Source organism: Oryctolagus cuniculus, chromosome 7 (assembly GCF_051225735.1).
Source record: "Oryctolagus cuniculus isolate XC-2025 breed Fujian yellow rabbit chromosome 7, ASM5122573v1, whole genome shotgun sequence".
NCBI lineage: Eukaryota > Metazoa > Chordata > Mammalia > Lagomorpha > Leporidae > Oryctolagus > Oryctolagus cuniculus.
In genome coordinates, this window is record NC_142873.1 from 736,219 (window position 1) to 758,737 (window position 22,519).

Here is a 22,519-nt window from a genome sequence, read left to right on the forward strand (position 1 = left end):
CACCAAACCCTAAATACACCTTCTGACCAGCATTTCTAATTTCAAGCACTTAGAAATAGGAGCTCTAACACTTGATTTTACTAAATCAATAATGAAAAATATAGTCCCTAAGATATAAAGAGAGTGAGGATCACAGACTGAAACTAATTCAGGATCCTACAAGGACTAAATTTGAGGTCAAGCTTGAGCTACTTATCACTAATAGAAGCAACCAGTGTTATCTGATCAAGTTTTACTAGATGGGAATGGTATCCCATATTTGTGCCAGTTTGTGTCCCAGTCTCTCCACTCCTGATCCAGCTCCCTGCTATTGAACCTGGGAAAATAGCAGCAAAAGATGGCCCAAGTGTGTGGGCCTCTGCCCACACCACAGTGCCAGCCCTAAGAAGTCTTAAAAACCTAAAGAAAGAAAATGTATAATATATCAACTATAGTTGTATATAGGTATAAATTTCTGAAAAGTACATAATTTCATTCTTTTAGTCATCTAAAACTTATTTGTAAATTATATAATTAAAAAAAGATAAAAAGACATTGATTCTTATGTCTCTTCAGCATAAGACATCAACTTTTCCAGGTTCTAGATGCACTTATTCACAGAGTTTCATAGAAGTAATCAGTAATGTGGCTCAAATAACAGTCTTACCCAGGGAATCCCCCTAAATTTAAACAGGGTGCTCAATACCATTTTAGAAAAGTTCCAAAATATGTATCAGAAGAAAAAAATTATTTATTTGGTACATCTCATTTTAACTATAGTATTACCTAAATTTCCAATAGTCAGATGTACTCAAAAAATCCCACAGGTGGGAGAGATGGCCTAACACAGCAAGTAATTATTAAAATATAAATGTTAAGCTACAACTTAACTAGGGAAAATAACACTCCACAGGTCCCAAACTAAAATAATTAAGATGACATAATAAAAGGAAACTCAATGTCTTCATGCATTAAAATGTATTACATTAAACTTAATAAACAAAAAGGTGATTATTCCAGCTGTTTCCCACTTGGCAGCCCAATTTTACCTGTTGAATCTGGAAAAAAAGTAAATGGCATCTCATGGTAGATTACTAAAATCTTAATGCTATAGGCCATCGATTATGTCCACCATACTTTATATCTAATATTAACATATCTGATGCTTCTTAGTAGATAAATGACCTGTCTTAACTATTACAAAAGTGGCAAATGTGTTTTTGCTCAAAGTTTTTCCAACAGCTCCTCAGTCTAGTTTGCCTTCACTTTGGAAAGACACTTTTTCTAGGGTATACATGAGCATCTCATTGACTTGGCCATCAAACATAATTTTTGCAAAGAATTTAACTGTACCCAGCTTTTATCAGGAGCACAAGAATATATCACATTGATGACTTCCTCCCTTCATGAGACTATTTGACACACTTGTGAAGAACATACAATGCTAATACCTTTTAGTCCTTCCTGGGTTTTGGTGTAATGCATGCCTCATTTAAAAAATTAATTGTCATGGATGCTACAAATCAGTCCAGCTTATATGGCCCCCCTTCCAATGAAAAGTCAAATTGAATACTGTGGGCACTATCCTTAGTGCTCTCAGTGACTTCTTCACTCGAGGAGCTCATATGCCTTCTAAATTCTCTGGATCATTTGTGATATCCACTGCTTCTCAAGGGCTGTGATGCAAGGAATAACCTCTCTTGGAACCTTGCTATGTGCCAGTAAAATTAAATTAGATTTCTATTAATTGTGCTATACTGGAAAAATAGTCACCTACACAGCTTGAGCCTGTGATTCTCCAAACCTTGTTATCTAGTAGGACTTTGGCCATGGATATAGAACAGTAAAACATGAGAATGGCTACTAAGGCCTCCTTAATAGATGATGGACCCAAACTTGGCATACTCCATTTGGCAAAGGGGATGGCTTCCAATGTCTGCTGTCTATGTCCAGATGCCAGGGTACAGCAGGAGGTCACTATTCTAACAATAATAAAGAAAAACCATTTAAGTTCAGCTGGACACCATTCTACTGACTGTTGATTTCATTACTATTAATCTGGATGCCTTCACTGGTGACAATCCAGAGACCCAAAGTAGTCACAGCATTATCTGCTAACAAAAGCTTAAACCAAGAGTTATGGATTAATATCTGTTATAACACAATTCCTCAGAACCCATCTAGTCCAAACCTTGAGAGTTGGAAGCTGTTATACTTGGCCCACCCATATATAGGACGTTAATTGTGCCAGATGGGCTCTATATCCTTGTACTGCAAGGAAGATGTCATAGATATTGATGCTCCAAATTTATCCAGCTCCCTGCTAATGTGTCTGGGAAAGCAGCAAAGGCTTGCCCAGATGCTTGGGCCCCTGAACCCATGGGATATCTGGAAGAAGCTCCTATCTTACAAGATCAGCCTGGTCTAGCCCCAGTCATTGCAGCCATTTTGGAGGAGAACAAACCAGAAGGAAGATCAGTCTCTCCCTTTCTCACTCTAACACTACCTTTCAAATATATAAATAAATCTTTTAAAATGTAATCATTTCAATAGATTCCTCAGTGCTCAATCGTGATGACTTTTACTATCTTAAGGACATTTTCATTTCTTTTTTAAAGATTTGTTTATTTGAAAGGCAGAGAGGAGGATGGTGTGCTGCAGTATGCAAAGCTGCCATCTGTTATACTGGCATCCTATATAGGTACCAGTTCAAGTCACACTTGTTCCACTTCTGATTTAGCTTCATGCTAATGGCCTGATAGAGTGGAAGATGGCCCAAGTACTTGGGCTCCTGCCACCCCCATGGGTGACTCAAAAGATGCTCCTGGTTTCAACCTGGCCCTTCACCTGCCATTGGAGAAATCAGGAGTGTGAAACAGATGATAGAAGATCTCTCTATGTCTCTCTCTCTCTCTCTGTAACTGTGACTTTCAAATAAAGAAGTAAATAACTTTTAAAATGATTTTAGAAAGGGCAGAGAAACACACAGAAAGTGGGTGAAGAGAGAGAGGAAGAGAGGTCTTGCATATGTTGGTTCACTCTCTAAATGTCTGCAACAGCTATGGCTGGACCAGGCTCTCAGGTCCCCTAATAAGTAGTAGATCTTGCACTTAGGTGAAAGGAACTGAAGAATTTGAGCCACTACCCCATGCTTCTCAGAGATATTAAGCAGGAAACTAGTTTGGAAGTGAAACACTGAAAACTTAAGATTAGCACTGCAATATAGAATGTGGGCATCACATGCAATGACCAACAAATTAGAAAACCTGGAAGAAATCAAGACACATGCTAGGTAAAAAAAATTGAGCCATGAAGACATATAGAAAACCTAAACAAACCAAAAACCAAAACAGACATTGAATCAGTAACAAAAACCCTCCAAAGAAAAGCCCAAGACCAGAAAGCTTCACTGCCAAATTCTACCAGACTTTTAAAAATAGAACTAATTGGCCAGCGCCGTGGCTCAATAGGCTAATCCTCTGCCTTGTGGCACCAGCACACCGGGTTCTAGTCCCAGTTGGGGTGCCGGATTCTGTCCCAGTTGCCCCTCTTCCAGGCCAGCTCTCTTCTATGGCCCGGGCGTGCAGTGGAGGATGGCCCATGTGCTTGGGCCCTGCACCCCATGGGAAACCAGAAGAGGCAACTGGCTCCTGGCTTTGGATCAGCACGATGCGCTGGCTTCAGCATGCCAGCCGTGGCGGCCATTGGAGGGTGAACCAATGGCAAAGGAAGACCTTTCTCTCTGTCTCTCTCTCACTGTCCACTCTACCTGTCCAAGAAAAAGAACTAATTCCAATTCTCCTTAAGCTATTCAAAGCAATTGAAAGAGAAGAGTATTCCCAAACTCCTTCTGTTTGGCCAGTGTCACCTTATTTTCTAAACCAAAAAATGATACAATAGAGAAAGAGAATTAAAGAACAATATCTCTGATACCCACAGATCCCAAAATTCTCAACAAAATACTAGCTAATAAAATCCAACAACAGATCATAAAGATAATTTACCTGGACCAAGTGGAATGTACCCATGGTATGCAGGGATAGTTCAACATATGCAAATCAATAAATGTGATATGTGACACTAGCAAACTAAAGAATAAAAACCACATGATGATCAATAGATGAAGAGAAAGTATTTGATCAAAAACAGCCTTTCATTATAAAAACCTTAAGCAAGTTGGGAATAGAAGGAACATTCCTTATCACAATCAAGGCAATATATGACAAATCTTCAACCAACATCATATTGAATGGAAATCATGGAAGCATTTCCACTAAGATCTGAAACCAAAGTTGCTCTCCCTCATTACTGCTGTTCAATATACTACTGACAGTTTTAGCCATGGCATTAATGCAAGAAAAAGAAATCAAAGGAAAACAAATTAGAAAGGAGAAAGTCCAATAATTTGTTTGCAGATGACATGATCCTAAATATTGGGAAACCAAAAGACTCCACCAAGAGATTATTGAAACTCACAAGAAAGTTTGGCAAAGTTGTAAAATATGAAATCAACACACAAAAATCAATAACCATTATATACACAAAAATGCCATGGCTGAAAAATAACTTATCAGAACAGTGCCATTCTCAATAACCATAAAATTTTTTATTACCTTGGAATAAATTTAGTCAAGGGTGTGAAAGATCTCTATAAGAAAAATTACAAAACATTAAAGAAAAAAAAGAAAACACAAAAAAAGGAAAAATCTTTGATGTTCATAAATTGGAAGAACAAATATCACCAAAATTCCCATTCTACCAATAGAAATTAGTTTTAATTTTACTTTTACAATCATTTATTTATTTGAGAAGAAGTTATAGACAGAGAGACGGAGAGACAAAAAGCGATGCCTTCTAACTGTTGGTTAATTCTCCAAATAGCTGTAATGGCTGGTGCTGGGCTGATCTGAACCCAGGAGCTAGGAGCTTCCTCCTCATCTCCTATATGGATACAGGAGCCCAAGCACTTGGGCCATCTTCCACTGCCTTCCTAGGCCATGAGCAGAGAGCTGGATCAGAGGACCAGCTGGGACCCAAACTGGCATCCATATGAGATGCCAATGCCACAGACAGAGGCTCAAACTACTATTCCACAGTGCCAGCCCCTCAAAACCAATTTACAGATTCAACATGATCTCAATCAAAATACCAACAACATTCAGAAGGAAGACCTTTCTCTCTCTCTCTCTCTGTCTATAACTCTACCTGTCAAAATAAAAAAATAAAATAAAAAAATTTAAAAAATAAAAGAACATACAGCATCACCTGATGGTTCAGGAGCATGACAAGTAGGGCCTTGTGGTGGCTTATTACTGAATAGTTGCTCAAGAATTGATCTAAGGGTGTTTGTTGTCAGCCATTGTTTGATCATTATGTATTTCACCAAGGGGGTCATTTATATGCCATGCAAACTAGAATGAAGATTCATAATAAAACTCCTGAGTGTCATAAATTTTTATCAAAATTAACAGGTCAGTTAGGAGCTCTTAATAAATAGTTGGGGGGCTGGCACTGTGGTGCAGCAGGTTAAAGCCCTGGCCTACAGTGCTGACACACCATATGTGCTCCAGTTCAAGTCCCAGCTGCTCACTTCTGACTCAGCTCTCTGCTCTGGCCTGGGAAAGAAGTAGAAAGATGGCCCAAGTCCTTAGGCCCCTGCACACATGTGGGAGACCTGGAAGAATTTCCTGGCTCCTGGCTTCAGATCAGCACAGCTCTGGCCATTGTGGCCATTTGGGGAGTGAACTAGCCCATGGCAAAGGCCAACTCTCTTTCTGTTAGACCGAACTTGGATGGGACTCAATTATCCCAATGAGAGACTTCAATGATGCAAAAGCAAAGAGGTTTATTGTTCTAGCTTGATCTAGGGTCCACTCCAATCATCACAGTGGTCATCTGATGAGGACCCATCCCATATACTTTGTGGGGTTTATATAGAGTTTTCAGAGACATTCTACATATTATAGCACCATTCAGCAAATCATCTCATTCTGTGGGAATTTAAAGAACATCTCTTAAAATTGATTAGTAAATCCAGTGGTGGAATAGACCTAGTAAAGGTGGTTAGATGGCTTTGGGGTTGATGCTTTTTAAAATATTTGCTAAAATGTAGGGTCCAAACCGCTAGGGTGTATGTTCCAAACTACAGGGATTTGGGATGTTATCAATCACCTTAATGGCCTAAAAGGACACCTGGAAAAGATTCAGATTCCTTTTGAAGCATTCATCAGTAGCCTCAACCAGTTTTTATTGTCCATTTAATGGCTCCAATAATTTATGGGTACATAGGGCTGATGTTGGCAAGATCCTAAAAACACCCTTTGAACCCTGCTTCAGCAAATGAAAACACAGAAGATATATATTGGAAATAAGCTTTATTAATTTACAAACATGAAGAGAAGTTTTTAAAAGGCATACTATTTGGACAGATCATATTACTTTGCTGTAAAATTCTAAATCTAATGAAAGAGTCCAGGATTGTCTAGATTAGAGATTATCTTTTTGCTTTCCTTAAGGCTTATAAAACAAATACAAATGTCCTAAAGTGCTAGATTAACCTGAGTTTAACATTGACAGAAGGGAAAGTCATTCAGTAAAGAGGTAGAAATGCTTTCAGACTTAATATTAAGAATGTTGGTTTCCCAAATGCTTTTTCTTATCCATTCAGCTTAAGGTGAATTGGTATTTGTGCATCAGCAGTCTGACTGCATGTCTTAGGGAATGAAAAGTAGAGGTCTGTAGAGATGCCTGAAGAGTTGGTACTTTTGTTAATATTCTTCTCAGCTGCTGAGGAGTACGTTCCATCGAGTGCATAACTATGAATGATTCAGAAGATTTATAAGACTTAAGATACTCAGTTGTTAAGTTTATGAATTTTGTGGGAAATTATGGACTTACTGTGTCACCTGAGTTTGCTGTGTTAAAAAAATGAATACAAAGATTCTTTTTAAATAAAACTTAAAAAAAGTATAGGCTTGTATTGAACAAGATGTATCTAAACTTCATAAAATGCTGTTATTTTAATATAAAACATACATAAGCATATGTTTTAAACATAAATAATTGATTATAAAAGCTTGTGTTTCTACTCAAATACACTTGTGAAAAGAAATTACAATTTATCCCCAAAATAATCTAGAATTTCCTAACAGTATCTAACTTAAATAATGAAGGAAAACATCCTAAAACATCTTTTGTTTGTGTGAACTTAATTACAGTACCTTAAATTAGCATTCTCCATCCCAAAGGCTAATAAAAGTTTTGAAAGGGAGATAAACTCCATGAGGTTGGTAGATTTTCTGTTCTAAATTCTTCATGTACTTGGGGCTGGTGATGTGGTGCAGAGGTTAATCCTCTGCCTGTGGTGCCAGCATCCAGTATGAGTACCGGTTCTAGTCCTGGCTGCCCCTCTTCCAGTCAGTTCTCTGCTATGGCCTGGGAAAGCAGTGGAAGATGGCCCAAGTGCTTGGGCCCCTGCATGGGAGACCAGGAAGAAGCAGCTGGCTCCTGGCTTTAGATCCATGTATCTCTGGCCATTGCAGCCATCTGGGGAGTGAACCAATGGAAGGAAGACTTTTCTCTCTGTCTCTCACTCTCCCTCTGTCTGTAATTCTATCTCTCAAATAAATAAATAAAATCTTAAAAAAATATATTCTTTAAATATTCATATTAATTACAACCTCTTATTTTAGAACAATGAGGGTTAATGGTTTATGACTTCTGCTAGTCTGTGATTGTTACAAAGTAAAACTTCTAGTCAAGGTATGAATTTGTAAATTCCTTATTGGCAATCAAATCATTATAACAAAAATTGTCACACTGAGTTAACAGTCTTTAAATAAATACAAATTAGGAGAATATTTAGCAACTTAAAAACACCTGGTGGCTGGCACCATGGCTCACTAGGATAATCCTCCACCTTGCGGCGCTGGCACACTGGGTTCTAGTCCCGGTTGGGGCATCGGATTCTGCCCCAGTTGCCCCTCTTCCAGGCCAGCTCTCTGCTGTGGCTTGGGAGTGCACTGGAGGATGGCCCAAGTGCTTGGGCCCTGCACCCCATGGGAGACCAGGAGAAGCACCTGGCTCCTGCCATCGGATCACCACGGTGCGCTAGCCAGTGCATGCCAGCTGCAGCGGCCATTGGATGGTGAACCAATGGCAAAAGGAAGACCTTTCTCTCTGTCTCTGTCTCTCACTCACTGCCCACTCTGCCTGTCCAAAAAAAAAAAAAAAAAACAACAACAACAAAACACACCTGGCTATCAAAATTATTCAGATGCAGACAAGATAAGACTCCTTGTGGGGTAACCACATGCTGAATATCTGGTTTTTTATTTACATGTCACTGTCACAGGCTGAACAGCAACAGAACACAGTATGAGAATGATGAGCACTCCTCTAATTCTAGAGACATATGTGCCCTGTCAGGACTTCATTGGCCTAGCTCATCAAAAGACTCAGGAATAAATGTTTCTGTTTTCAAGAGAATTGTGGGGCCGGTGCCATGGCACAGTAGGTTAATCTTCCACCTGTGGCACTGGCATCCCATATAGCCACTGGTTCTAGTCCCAGCTACTCCTCTTTCACTACAGCTCTCTGCTATGGCCTGGGAAAGCAGTAAAATGTGGCTCAAGTGCTTGGGCCCCTGCACCCATGGGCAACTAGGAAGAAGCACCTGGCTCCTGGCATTGGATCAAGCAGCTCTGGCTGTTGTGGCCATTTGGGGAGTGAACCAGTGGATGGAAGACCTTTCTCTCTGTCTCTACCTCTCACTGTCTGTAACTCTGCCTCTCAAAGAAAGAAATAAAATCCTTCAAAAAGTCTGTTAAAGTGAATTACAACCACCATTGTATGTTTACTTTCACAACTTCAAGTGGACATAGCTCATAAAATAAAATAAATCATAGGCTGAGGCCATGGCTCACTTGGCTAATCCTTCACTTGTGGCATCAGCACCCAGGTTCTAGTCCCAGTTGGGGTGCTGGGTACTAGTCCCATTTGCTCCTCTTCCTGGGCCCAGGAGGGCAGTGGAGGGTGGCCCAAGTGCTTGGTTCTCTGCACCCGCACAGGATAACTGGAGGAAGTACTTGACTCCGGGCTTTGGATCGGCAGAGCACTAGCCATAGTGGCCATTAGGGGAGTGAACCAACGGAAGGAAGACCTTTCTCTCTGTCTCTATCTCACTGTCTATAACTCTGCCAAATATAAATAAATAAACAAATAAACAAATAAATAAATAAATCATAGTTTCATAAACACTAAAGCTTAGACAATTGGTACCAATGCATAGCTTCTTTCATAGTCTCTCTTTATAAATAATTAATAAACCAATTATTTTCTTCCTACTCTGCAAAGCCAGTCAACGTAATTGATTTCGAATTTAGAGTTTCCAAATCACCCTGAAATGCACAATGTTAATGCTTCTGCAGCGTTATAAGAGCATAAAATAATAGCAATTTTTAATTCTTGCACTTTTTAACATTAGAGAGTTCTAAGACATTAAATGGCATTTTTTTCTAACCCATGTAAGACTAACAATGTGCAGAAAAACATGAGGATTTTTGTTATGCAGATAAATAATTGTGCTTTGCCTAGAATCATGCTTCAACTGTGGTTATTTTTCCCCTCCACTGAAGCCAGGAAGAAGAGAGTCCTGTGAAACTAATGAAATGCCCCTGGTGTTCTTAAATGATTACTTTCTGGCAGGAACTTCCAAGGAACAACACCACAGTCATAGTGAACTTTTTCTATGGTTGGAATCTTCTCTTTGCTTCCAGGAGACCAAGAGAAGCCACCTGGAGATCTCAGGGGAAGGTCACGTGGGAATGGAGAGTCATTCATCTCCTCTGGAAGCAGTTGTGTCTGTGAAATTTTTTGCTCATAGTAAATTTGACAGGTCTCTATCCATTGATAAAGAAGAGACTCATAAAAATTAGTAATACATAAAAAAAATCATTGAAATCTCATTTTTTTCTGCCACAGGCAAGTGGAACCACATCTCTCACAGTAAAACAGACTGTAAAGAGTCTATCCAATATCTCTGGCTCTCCTCACATTCTAAGGACAGACCTCGGAGAACTTCCAGCTGCCTCTTCCAGAGAGGTAAATCAATAAATAAATTGTTAATAAAAAGAAAAAAGAGGGCCGGCGCCACGGCTCACTAGGCTAATCCTCCGCCTAGTGGCGCCGGCACACCGGGTTCTAGTCCCAGTCGGGGCGCCGGATTCTGTCCCGGTTGCCCCTCTTCCAGGCCAGCTCTCTGCTGTGGCCAGGGAGTGCAGTGGAGGATGGACCAAGTGCTTGGGCCCTGCACCCCATGGGAGACCAGGAAAAGCACCTGGCTCCTGGCTCCTGCCATCAGATCAGCGCGGTGCGCCGCCCGCAGCGCACCAGCCACGGCGGCCATTGGAGGGTGAACCAACGGCAAAGGAAGACCTTTCTCTCTGTCTCTCTCTCACTGTCCACTCTGCCTGTCAAAAAAAAAAAAAAAAAGAAAAAGGAAGTAACTTTTTTTCTGTATTTCTGGATAGGATTCCTGTCTTTGAATCAATATCTCATGATATTCATTTTTCCTTCTTTGGAATTGGAGTAGGAGTAGGCAAAAACATGCATGAAAGAAGGGGGAAAAAAGCTTAAAGTACTAGATTGTAAAGTAGGAACAAATGGACAGGAAGGCTGGAGGTGAAAGGGTAAGACTAGGTTAGGGAAAAAAAGCCAGCTTATTAAATCCTTAAAAAGAGAAAGGAAGAAAGGAGGGGGCAATAGAGAAGTATGGTTATGTTCTTCTGAATTACCATCTTATGCAATCTGTTCTCTTTGTATTACTAAAAATAAAAATGTTTAACAACTGAAAGTTCATTCCTTTATTGCATCACTACTGCCTCATTCCAACACTCTATGAAAGCAGAAACTAAAGGCAGGCATGGGTTGCAGGGTGGAAGTGACAGTGCTAGCTCTATTTCTCTAATGTCAACCTCTGCACCCCAACTTCTGATCCAGCAAAGTTCTATACAGTACCCAGAATCAGCTTCATAAAATAAACCACTTAGGGCAAAAGCTCAGAAAAAATCAATGTCCCCATTATTCTTTGCCTATGAAGCACTCATAAAAATTAGCATGCTGCTAAAGAAAATGAGATTGTGGCCCAGCTATGTATAAAGAACGTAGGGATGCAAAGTCAGGAGGCAGTTTGGTGTTTTATGAGCATCCAAAGTGAACTGCAGATGATGGAAGGGGGTGCATTACAGAATGGGAGCTGAGTAGGCAGCCCAGCCAGTAGTGACCACCAAGCCTTTAACCTGAGATTTGTATTTGTGAAGTGTACAAATGAGTTCTACCTATAACAACAGTAATTACTTTTGCCTTAGGACACAAGGCAAAGCACACTTTTTCCAATTTTTATCTGTTTTTCATTTTATTTGAAAGGTAGAGGGAGATGGAGAGGGAGAGAGATTTCTTCCATTTTCTGGTACACACCCAAATGCTCACAACAGCAGGCAATGTTCAGCTTGAAGCCAGGATCCCAGAACTCCATGCAGGCCTGGGTGAGTTCAGTTGATTCTGAGGACACACAGTCTTCAGTGACACCTGTCTTTATAAAGACACATCTCAATACAAAATAAAACTCCCTACTCAGGACTCTTGAGATTCAAGAGAAAACTCAAATATTTTCCAGATGAGTGCAAAACAGAAATCTGGAGCCAACAAGTTCCCTGCCTACCTGAGAATCAGCCTGCTCACCAGGGAGATCTAGGGAAGAGGACTAAGCAAAGCCACTTGGGACCTGTGCCCAGAGTCTTATCTCTTGAGTGAGCATAAAGGCAGCCCAGTCATTGGGCACTGGCAGTTTTGGACCACCTTAATCCTGAAGTGGCTACACAAACTAGTCAACTCCAATTTGGGCTGAGTTATCAGACTGGAAGTCTGGTCAAAGATTGTCACCCATTAAGGAATCTGGACACAGGAATGGCCAAAAAAGAACCATTAGGAGATACGCACAACAGGAGTCAGAGTACTAAGGGGGTAATAAATGCACAGATCCTAGACCAAGGCAACAGGCAATGCCAACCTTCTCTTTTGTTGCAAAGTTTTCTTATTTTATCTTAAAGGCCTTGAGAAACAGATCTGTAGACATCTCATGTGTAAGACAAACATGCATCATTCATAATTGGCCTATAAATATTAGCATTCTTGGCCTGATCAATAAGCCTCAGGAACTAGCTCAGGGAGGGGCAAGGAAAGGGAATCACTTCTGTCTCGTTTCTAGGGAAGTACACTTCCTCCATGAACTGCTTCTTACAAAATATTTCTCCAATTTTCCAGGAGAAATACATCAACTCTGAAAAGGCTACTTTGTTTTTCCATAGAGCCCAACACCTGTCTTGGGAATCACCTGTGATGCCAGGTAGATGGATAAGAAAGCCAATTGGAATCATCTACTAGAAGACAAGATACTTTACCCAAATCACTATATTTTACTCTACAGAAAAATGCAAACTGAATCTCAAAGAACTCCAGTCGATCAATCCCCTGGTTTAAGCAAAGGGCATATTTGCATTACTCCAGATATGCAGGCCTCTCTTTCTGCTGTACCTTCATGTGGACTATCTGCATAGGGATACAGAGTGAGGGGGAGGCTGCAGCAGTAAAAATGGTCAATGTTTCAATTATGAAACTGATTTTTCATTATCTCAAATTCAGTCATAAAAATTCTGCTTTAAGCAAGACACACATAAAGCCAAGCTCATCCCTTTCTCAACAAAAATTTAATGCTAACTGCATATTTAGGAGTGTACTATTGCATTTAATTCCAGTACTTCTCTACATCTTATTTTTTAAGATTTTATTTATTTGAGAGGTTGAATTATAGACAGTGAGAGGAAGAGACAGAGATAAAAGTCTTCCATCTGCTGGTTCATTCCCCAAATGACTATAACTGATGGAGCTGCACTGATCTAAAACCAGGAGCCAGGAGCTTCTTCTCTGTTCCTCCTTGGGTACAGGGGCCTAAGCACTTCAGCCATCTTCTACTACTTTCCCATGTCATAGCAGAGAGCTGGATCTGAAGAGGAGAATCTGGGACTAGAATGGTGCCCATATAGGATGCCAGTGCCACAGGCAGAGGATTAAACTACAAAGCCACAGTACCAGCCCCTCTATATCTTATAAGGACATCTTATCTGTAAGAAGAAAACTGAAAAGTGAGTCCAGTATATCACAAATTATGTTAGAAATTATCTCTAATTTAAAAAAAAAAAAAAAAGGAAAACCCTATAATAGAAATCTGCACAAATGACCTGTGTCCTATTACTTTATCCTTTGGAATACTTTTCAAGATTTCTTCTGGCCTTCCCATCTTCCCTTGTTCCTCATACCCTTTCAACATCACTACCTCTCTGTCCCTGCTGCTCTCTCCCTTTGGAAGCAGTCTTGTGGACTGTCAATCATTATTTCAAAATGTATTGTAGGAAGGGCCTGAATGGCCTTCTAACGTCCCTTAAATATTTCCATAAAACAGATGATAGAGGGGCTGCTACTGTGTCCCAGCAGGGAAAGCTGCTGCCTGCACTGCTGGCATCCCATGTGGGTGCTGCTTTGAGTCTCGGCTGCTCCATTTCTGATCCAGCTCTCTTCTAAGGTCTGGGGAAGCAGTAGAAGATGACCTAAGACCTTGGGCCCCTGCACCCATGTGGGATAACTGGAAGAGGCTCCCGGCTCTTGGCTTCAGTTCAGGGTAGCTCCAGCCATTGCAGCCATCTGGGAGTAAACAAGAAGATGGAAGGCCTTTCTCCCTCTCTCTCTCTCTCTCTCTGCCTCTGCTTCTCTCTAACTCTCTTTCAAATAAAAATAATAATAATAATAAAAACAGACAGTAGAGCATAGTGGGAAAGCTGTTGCCTGTGATGCTGGTATTCCATGTTGTGCACGAGTTCATGTCCCAGCTGCTCTACTCCTGATCCAGTTCTTTCATGTGCCTAGGAAAGCTACAAAGTTTGGTGCCTATGCTCCTACTCCCACATGGGAAATGTGGAAGAAGATACTGGCTCCTGACTTTAAACCAGTTTCAACCCCAGGTGCTGTGGCCATTAGGGGTGTGAAACAGTGGATAAATGATTTACATCTCTCTTTCTCTCTTTGTGACTCTGCCTTTCAAATAAATGAATATTTTTAATTTTTTAAAAAATTTAACAAATGGCCCTAAATATTCTGACTCATCTTGACATGTAACAAGAGCCAAAAAAGTTGCTGCTGACTTTATGTAGTGCCTCCTCAATCCATTCTATAAGGAAAAAAATATGTATTTCTTTTGCTCTCCAAGCACTCAAATCCAAAAGAAATAATACTACCCAGTGCGGCTCTCTTTAAGGCTGCTCTTGCACTGAAGAAAAGTAAAGGAGCAAGGGGCCCAAACCCTGTGTGGCAGGCTGGCAGTCCCCTCCTCACTCTGCATCTGAGTTTCTGGTTAGAGATGGAGACAAAGGCAACTCCAGATGCTGCAGTGGTCCACAAACAGCCTCAATCACAGACACGCCTTGTGTGTGTGCAACAGAAGGAGAGCACAGAGCACTATGTAAGGGAGGAATACAATGAACAAAAAGGAAAGGATGTGAATGGACATAGCCAAGAATTTCCCCACTCTGCTGATCATGATCTCAAGGATGTCCAGGCCAGAATTCCATTTCACTTTGGAAAGCCCACTCCTTGAAGTTTTCTCCTCCTAGGTGTATTCTTCTGTGAGGAATCTGTCCTCCTGTGAGAGAGGGCACCACCACAAATTGAAAACCAGTCAAAAAGCAGAGTGATGGCTTTAATTCTAAGAGGTGAATGGACAACCACATCTATGAATTCTGCATTAAAAAATAAGCTTCCTTCTGCTCTAGGAATCTGATGTAGGTTTGGGCTAAAATGAGAAACACAGAGACCAGCTGGGTCTGTTAGGTGAGAAGAAAGGAAGCTTGATTTCCAGTTGTTACTTTGTAGCTTGTTACTTTTGAGAGGATTTCATTTTCCACTTCTACTTGAAGAAATGGAAAGGTAGAATCAGTGCCAGCCTAACACACAGCAGCTTTAGCCACTGATGACATCACAGCTTGCTACCCAAAAGTGGCAGCCAAAATAAACTCAACAAATGAGAACCAAAATAAAACAGAAGAGTCTACCATAATACCAACAGTTGTTCAGCAGATATTACCCAGATCTTGACACACAAGTCACCAGGATAAAGGGTAGGGCTGGCTTTGTGGCACAGTGGATTAAACCACCACCAAATAAAATGCTGGGATCCAATATGTGTGTCCATCCTTTAAAAAAGATTTATTTATTTGAAAGTCAGAGTTTTGGGGGCCAGTGCTGTGGCACAGCTGGTTGAGACACTGGCCTGCATCCCATATGGTCCCTGGTTCAGGTCTTGGCTGCTCCACTTCCAATCCAGCTGCCTGCTAATGTGCTTGGGAAAGTGGCACAGTATGACCCAAGTCCTTGGTCCCCTATATCCACGTGGGAAATCCGAAGAAGCTACTGGCTCCTGGTTTCAGATCAGCTCAGATGTGGCCACTGTGGCCATTTGGGGAGTGAACCAGAAGACTGAAGACCTCTCTATCTGTCTCTATCTCTATCAGTAACTCTGTCAAATAAATAAAATACATCTTAAAAAAATGTCAGAGTTATGGAGAGGAGGGAGAGTCAGATGGGATGCCGTTGTGGACTAGCAGGTAAAGCTGCTGCCTGCAGTGCTGGCATCTGGTATTGGCACCAGTTCATGTCCTGGCTGCTCCACTTCTGATCCAGCTCTCTTCTAATGGCCCTGGAAAAGTAGAAGATGGTCCAATACCTGGGTCCTTGACACCCAAGTGGGAGACCTGGATGAAGCTCTTGGTGCCTGGCTTGGGCCTGGCCCAGTCTTGGCCATTGCAGCCATCTAGGAAGTAGACCAGCAGATGAAAATCTCTTTCTCATTCTCTCCCTTTCTCTATCTCTGCCTTGTAAATAAATAAATAAATGCTAAAAAAGAGAGAGATCTTCCATCTGAGATGGCTGCCATGGCCAGGGCTGAAGCACACAGAAACCAGGAGCCAGGCACTTCATCTGGGTCTCCCACATGGGTTACAATGGCCCCAACACTTGAGTCATCTGCTGCTGCTTTTCTCAAACCATCAGCAGGGAGCTAGGTTAGAAGTGGAGCAACTGGGACATGAACGGCTGTTCATCTGGGAAGCTGGCATTGCAGATCGTGGCTTTCCCCATTGTGCCACAATGCCAGCCCGAGTCACAGCTGTTCCACTTCTGATCCAGCTCCCTGTAATGCAACTAGGGAAGCAGAAACAGATGGCACAAGTACTTGGGTCCTTGCACCAATGTGGGACACTGGGTTGGACTTCCAGGCTGGGCCAGCATTATTCATTGCAGTCTCTTGAGTGAACCAGCTGATGCAAGATCCCCATCCTTCTGTCTCTGCCTCTTTCTCTGTAACTCTGCCTTTAAAATAAAAATTTTAAATCATAATAAAATAAAGAGAGAGGGTGAGAGAGTAGCCACAGTAAAGTAACAGAGCAAAGCTACAGTTGTGCTGTCCCTCAGCAGCCTTCTGCCTTAAGTGGGAAGTCTCCAGCTTACAGACACTGACATAAAAGACACATTCACAACACATTCCAAAACAAGAGATGAGAGGTTTACAAGGCATATTGACTTTATGATGACTTTCATTCATTAGGTACACTGGGTTTAGCTATATGCCTTTTGTGCAGCCAAGTTAACCCAGGGTCTAATTCAAAGAGACGTAATGAGGAAGATGTGCTGCCAGGGGAGAGAGCTGCAATATCCCACTGCTCTTGTAACATCATAAAGAGAAGGAAAAGAAATGGTGCCACGGCTCACTAGGCTAATCCTCCTCCTTGCGGCACCGGCACACTGGGTTCTAGTCCTGGTTGGGGTGCCGGATTCTGTCCCAGTTGCCCCTCTTCCAGGCCAGCCCTCTGCTATGGCCCGGGAGTGCAGTGGAGGATGGCCCAGGTGCTTGGGCCCTGCACCCCATGGGAGACCAGGAGAAGCACCTGCCTCCTGCATTTGGATCAGCATGGTGTGCCAGCCACGGTGGCCACTGGAGGGTGAAGCAATGGCAAAGGAAGACCTTTCTCTCTGTCTCTTTCTCACTGTCCACTCTGCCTGTTTAAAAAAAAAAAAAGAGAGAGAGAGAGAAGAGAAGGAAAAGGGCTACTTATGTCCATGGTTATAAGGAGGACAGAAGCACAAACATTTCAGAAAGGGGGAGCAAATTACAAATATAGTAATTTTAGGAAAATAAAAGGAAGTAAATTTCAGAATATAATGTGGGGTAGAAACACACCATCAGCTCATCAATTCTCAAGGGATCCAGGAAAACTGCCCTGCCTACCCACAGACCAAATGTTTCAAAACACATTTTTTGATTAAATTCAAAAGATTACAGGAATCAGCACTCTGGGTGTTCAAATGCCAAATTAAGTTTTAGTTTCCACTACGGGCAGATGTAGCCAATCACTCAGATCATGAGAAAAACTTTTCCATAAGAAGGAACATGAAATATTCAGTCACACAGAATAACTGTGCTTAGTGCTCAAAGTGAACCCCAAGATAAGCACCCAGAAAACCTGTTAGGTCTTGGGGCCAGCACAGTGGTGTAGCATGTAAATATTTATTTATTTATTTAAAAGGCAGAGTTACAGAGAGGCAGAGGCACAGAGAGAGGTCTTTCATGCACTGATTCACTCCCCAAATGGCTGCAATGGCCAGAGCTGAATCTATCTGAAGCCAGGAGCCAGAAGCTTCTGTCAGGTCTCCCATGCGGTGCGGAACCCAAGAACTTGGGCCATCTTCCACTGCTTTCCCAGGCCACGGCAGGAAGCTGCATCTCAAACAAGCACCCATACGGGATGCCAGCACTGTAGGTGGCAGCCTCACCTGCCATGCCACAGTGCCAGTCCTCCAAATAATCCTATTTTAAAAAGCATTTTAAATGAGGGATGGGAGAGTTTGTTTATCCAAAGCAAGGATAGCATAAGATAACTACTACACAGAAGAAGCTCCTGGTTCCTGCCTTTGGATCGGCACAGCTCCGACCACTGTAGCCAACTGGGGAGTGAACCAGCATATGAAGACTTCTCTCTCTCTGCCTCTCCTCTCTGTAACTCTGACTTTCAAGTAAAATAAATAAATCTTTAAAAAAAATAAGATAACTACTAGTACTCATTAACTTAAAAAATATTGAAATTTAATGAAATTCAAAATATAACCAAAATCATCATCTACTACACATTATAATCTTTATTTTGAGAGTCATATTAGAAAAAATTTAACCCCTCCCCCTCTTTGAAAAATGCACATGGGACTGGTGTAGTAGGTTAAGCAGACCCTGGCAGTGCCAGCACCCCACATGGGCACTGGTTCAAAACCTGGCTGCTTCATTTCCAATATAGCTCCCTACTAATTCACCTGGGAAAGCAGAGGATAATGGCCCAAGTGTTTGGGCCCCTGAAATCAAGTGTGAGAACCAGAAGAAGCTCCTAGCTTCTGGTTTTAGCCTGGCCCAGCCCAGGTCATTGTGGCCATTTGAGGAGCGAACCAATGGATGGAAGACCTCTCTGTGTCTCTCTGTAAATCTGCCTTTCAAGTAAATAAAATGCATTAAAAAAACCCTATACAATGTAGTATTTGGTGATTCCCTCATACAAGGAAAGCTCAGATAAACTGTAGAGGAATCCTCCTGGCTTGATGCAATTCAGAAGGAGGATTGCTTCTGTCACCCTGTGGTAGACATCAATGAGAGTTATTAATGGGAAGATGAATGGACACATCAGACTGCTTCCTCACATGGCACCTTTTCTTAAAGACATCACTGCTGCATTACCAGATTATGTCTCTCATGTGAAATATGTCTCTCCTAAAAATTTTAAAGAACTTGCCAGAAACTTATTGCAGAGCAGGGAATGATGTGCCAAGGACAGTGAGTTAGCCTGAGTAGTCCAGGAATCCTGTTCTTGGCTGTTTTCAAGTTCGTATTAATGTACACACAACATAGTTGCTGAGAAAGTGTCTTACAGTTGTTTCCTGGGTGTGAAGCAGCTCTTTTCAGCAGAAACACATCACTGCTTGTCCACTCGAAAGCACTGTGATAGGGAGTACATGCGAGAAAAGATCAAAACACACTGGGTTTGAGAGGAAGAATGCTGTCACCCTAGCAACCTCTATCCAGGATTCCCTTTCTATTCTTACTTCCTAGGTAACCTTACTATGCTAAATGAGTTTCACAGATTAGTAATCTGGTGACAACAGGACTCTAACAGAATCTATGAATCACTCAGTTAATCAAGTGAAAACTTCATTACACTGAAAGTTAGTCTATAGCAATAGTTTTCAGGGCCACATCTCTCTTTTTTTAAAAGATGTTTTATTTATTTATTTGAGAGGTAGAATTACAGATAGTGAGATGGATAGACAGACAGAAAGGTCTTCCTTCTGCTGGTTCACTCCCCAGTTGGTCAAAATGGCCAGAAGAGCTGCACTGTTCTAAAGCCAGGAGCCAGGAGCTTCTTCTGGGTCTCCCACATGGGTGCAGAGGCCCAAGCACTTGGGCCATCTTCTACTGCCTTCCCAGGCCATAGCAGAGAGCTGGATCAGAGGAGCAGCTGGGACTCAAACTGGTTCCCATATGGGATGCTGGCACCACAGGCAGAGGATTAACCTACTGAGCCACAGTGCCAGCCCAAAGCCACATCTTTTACCGTACTGTGTGGGCATCTCTGTGGGGGAGAGGGGCACATTTTCTCTTTTCTTCCTTACCCATCTTCACATTAACACCTTGTACAAAGGCGTCCACAGACCAATCATTTTGAAAATCTATCACTAATATCCTCCCGTGTTGAAAATGTCATGGGGTTAAACACAGAACCCAGAATAAGAAAAGTAACTTGAAGCTGGTGTTGTGGCTGAGCGGGTAAAACCATATGGGTGCTGGTTCAAGACCTGGCTGCTCCACTTCTGATCCAGCTCTCTGCTATGGCCTGGGAAAGCAGTGGAAGATGGCCCAAGTGCTAGGTCCCCTATACCTGTGTGAGAGACCTGGAAGAAGTTCGTGGCTTCTGGCTTCAGATCCATGCAGTTCTGGCCATTGTGACCATCTGGGGAGTGAACCAGCAGATGGGAGCTCACTCTCTCTCTCTCTCTCTGTGTGTCTTTGCCTCTCTGTAACTCTGCCTTTAAAATAAATAAATAATTTTTTTTTAAAGTAACTGGCCGGCGCCATGGCTCACTTGGTTAATCCTCTGCCTGAAGCGCCGGCATCCCATATGCACACCGGATTCTGTCCCATTTGCTCCTCTTCCAGTCCAGTTCTCTACTGTGGCCCAAGTGCTTGGGCCCCTGCACCTATGTGGGAGACCAGGAGGAAGCACCTGGCTCCTGGCTTCAGATCAGCACAGCGCACCAGGCATAGTGGCCATTTGGGGGGTGACTATCGGAAGGAAGACCTTCCTCTCTAACTCTTCCTGTCAAATTAAAAAAAAAAAAGTAACTGCCCCCTTAATTAAAACCGTATGGACTGTAAGATAATCAGCTTGGTGGAGCATTGAGTGACTGTAAAGAACTAGACAAGAAAAATTGATACTTTTCTGTATTTATGTTTTCGTAGCTCTCCACTATGAAAATGCAGATTGAAGTAGCTCATTATTAACTCACACGGTAGACTTGCATTAATTTCAGCTCACTTCTCACTTTGCAAAGGGATTAGTAGCAGGTAATAAAAGTTGACATCCCTAATAACATGAGAAGAAAGAAGGGTTGAAGACAGAAATCGAAACGCAGGAAAATAAATCAGTTACATTTCCATGGCCTCAAGCTCCAGATTGAAAAAGAGTCTGTTAATTAAACACGGAGGAGCGATCAATCCACAAAGCTACTGCACAAGCTTCACGTGCTGCTGGGAAAGTCAGCCAAACACACAGCGCCCCAGCTGAAAATGTGTCCGCGGGGTCCAGCATGGGGGCCAGGAGCCAGAGCCTACTCTGATCTTCCATCTCCACCTCTCCACTGCCTCAGGCTCTGGCTCAGGGCCACCGAGCCCCGCCCAGCGGGAACTACCAGGGGATATAGCCGGAGGCCAGCCACAAGGCATTCTCTGATCCACCCAAAGTGAGAACTGGGCTTATTTAAATCTAGGGGATGGGACTCCTTCCTTCAGCGTGCTCTCAACTGCCCTGCTGGTGCTGTTCCTCACCCAGTGTACTTTAAGGAGAATTTGAGTAAGGCAGCCCGTGGGACTGGCCGAGCATCAGGAGACTGGGAAGTGGCGGTGGGAGACACAACACCTGGTTCCCAGACTTGACTTTGCTGGAGAAGCTCCCAGCATCACTGAGAAGCAAGTGATCGAGGTCTGGGAGCCGCCACCCGCCATCGCACCCTCCCCTCTCCCACACACACATCTGTGCCCCTCCTGTTCTCCATACTTGCTGTGGAAAATCTCGGGAGCACGTCCCCTTTCTTCAGGACACACGGGGAGCAAAGCGGAGAGTGTGGGACAGGAGAAGTCGCTGGAACTTGGGGCCCACGGTGGCAGATGCAGAGGCACAGAAGCAGTGGGCGGCAGGTCCGGGGTGTGTGCTCCCGAACCGCCTGCAATTGCACTTGCGCAGCAAGTCTCCCCAGTGAATGTGGGAGAAGGAGCAGCGCGGCCTCTCAGGGACCTCTCTGATCAGTAAATGAACTTCTGTTCCCAGCCCCGAGCCACAGGGAAAGGCACGCATGCGCACGTTCTCCCACATGCACACGCACAGGCGTTCAGAGCACGGAAAACGTTGGAGCACCAGGTGACTCTGGGAAATGGAGTCCAGGCCAGGGCATTCCTAGATAGACTTACTGGCCCTCTCCTAGGGCTTCAGTGCGGGGTGGGTGGAGACAGGCTGGGAACCAGAGAGCGTTTGCTTTTGTTTCCATCCCTCCTTCCCTTCCTTCCCACCCCAGATCTCAAGGGTCAGCTGCTGTTCTTCCTTTCTTGAACAAAATCTTAAGAAGTGACAGCCACTGCTGCTGAGTCCCAAATCCCGGTTCCCTCACACACGCTGTTTCCCTCAGGAAAATCCCCTGCTGCTTTATTCCTGGACAGCTTCTCTCAAGTAACCAATGACAAGGATTTCAATGTAACTCTCAGCACAGGTCTACACGGCACAGTTTAACATCTAGATTTGAGAATACGATTTTTACTTGTGTCTTTTATTTGTGGTTCTTTTCAAAGCATTTTACACCACCCTCTAATTCACCAAGTACAAAAAAAAAAAAAAAAAAGAGAGAACTGGATACAGGACTAACATTGCCAAGTATCTTCTAGGGGCCAGATTAACAGAGTAAATGCCTTACTTTGTATCAATTATACCTTGGGTTAATTCTGGAGACCATATTCTCAATTTACAAAGAGAAAGCTGAGGTGGAAAGAGATTAGAATTGAATTTGCCCATGGAAGTATGGTAAAAAAAAAAAAGTCTAGGTTAAAGGCCAACCAACATGAAATATTGGTTTA

General features: G+C 42.6%; 1 protein-coding gene across 1 annotated transcript in view; it reads right to left on the reverse strand.

Moving 5' to 3' along the window:
* The window catches only part of LOC100352643 (uncharacterized), a 48,348-nt gene extending 26,105 nt beyond the window's left edge, over positions 1-22,243 (reverse strand). Inside the window, 1 exon segment of the mRNA XM_070067735.2 lies at positions 21,453-22,243. The gene's annotated coding sequence lies outside the window, so the exon portion shown is untranslated.
* Between the last annotated feature and the right edge of the window lie 276 nt (positions 22,244-22,519).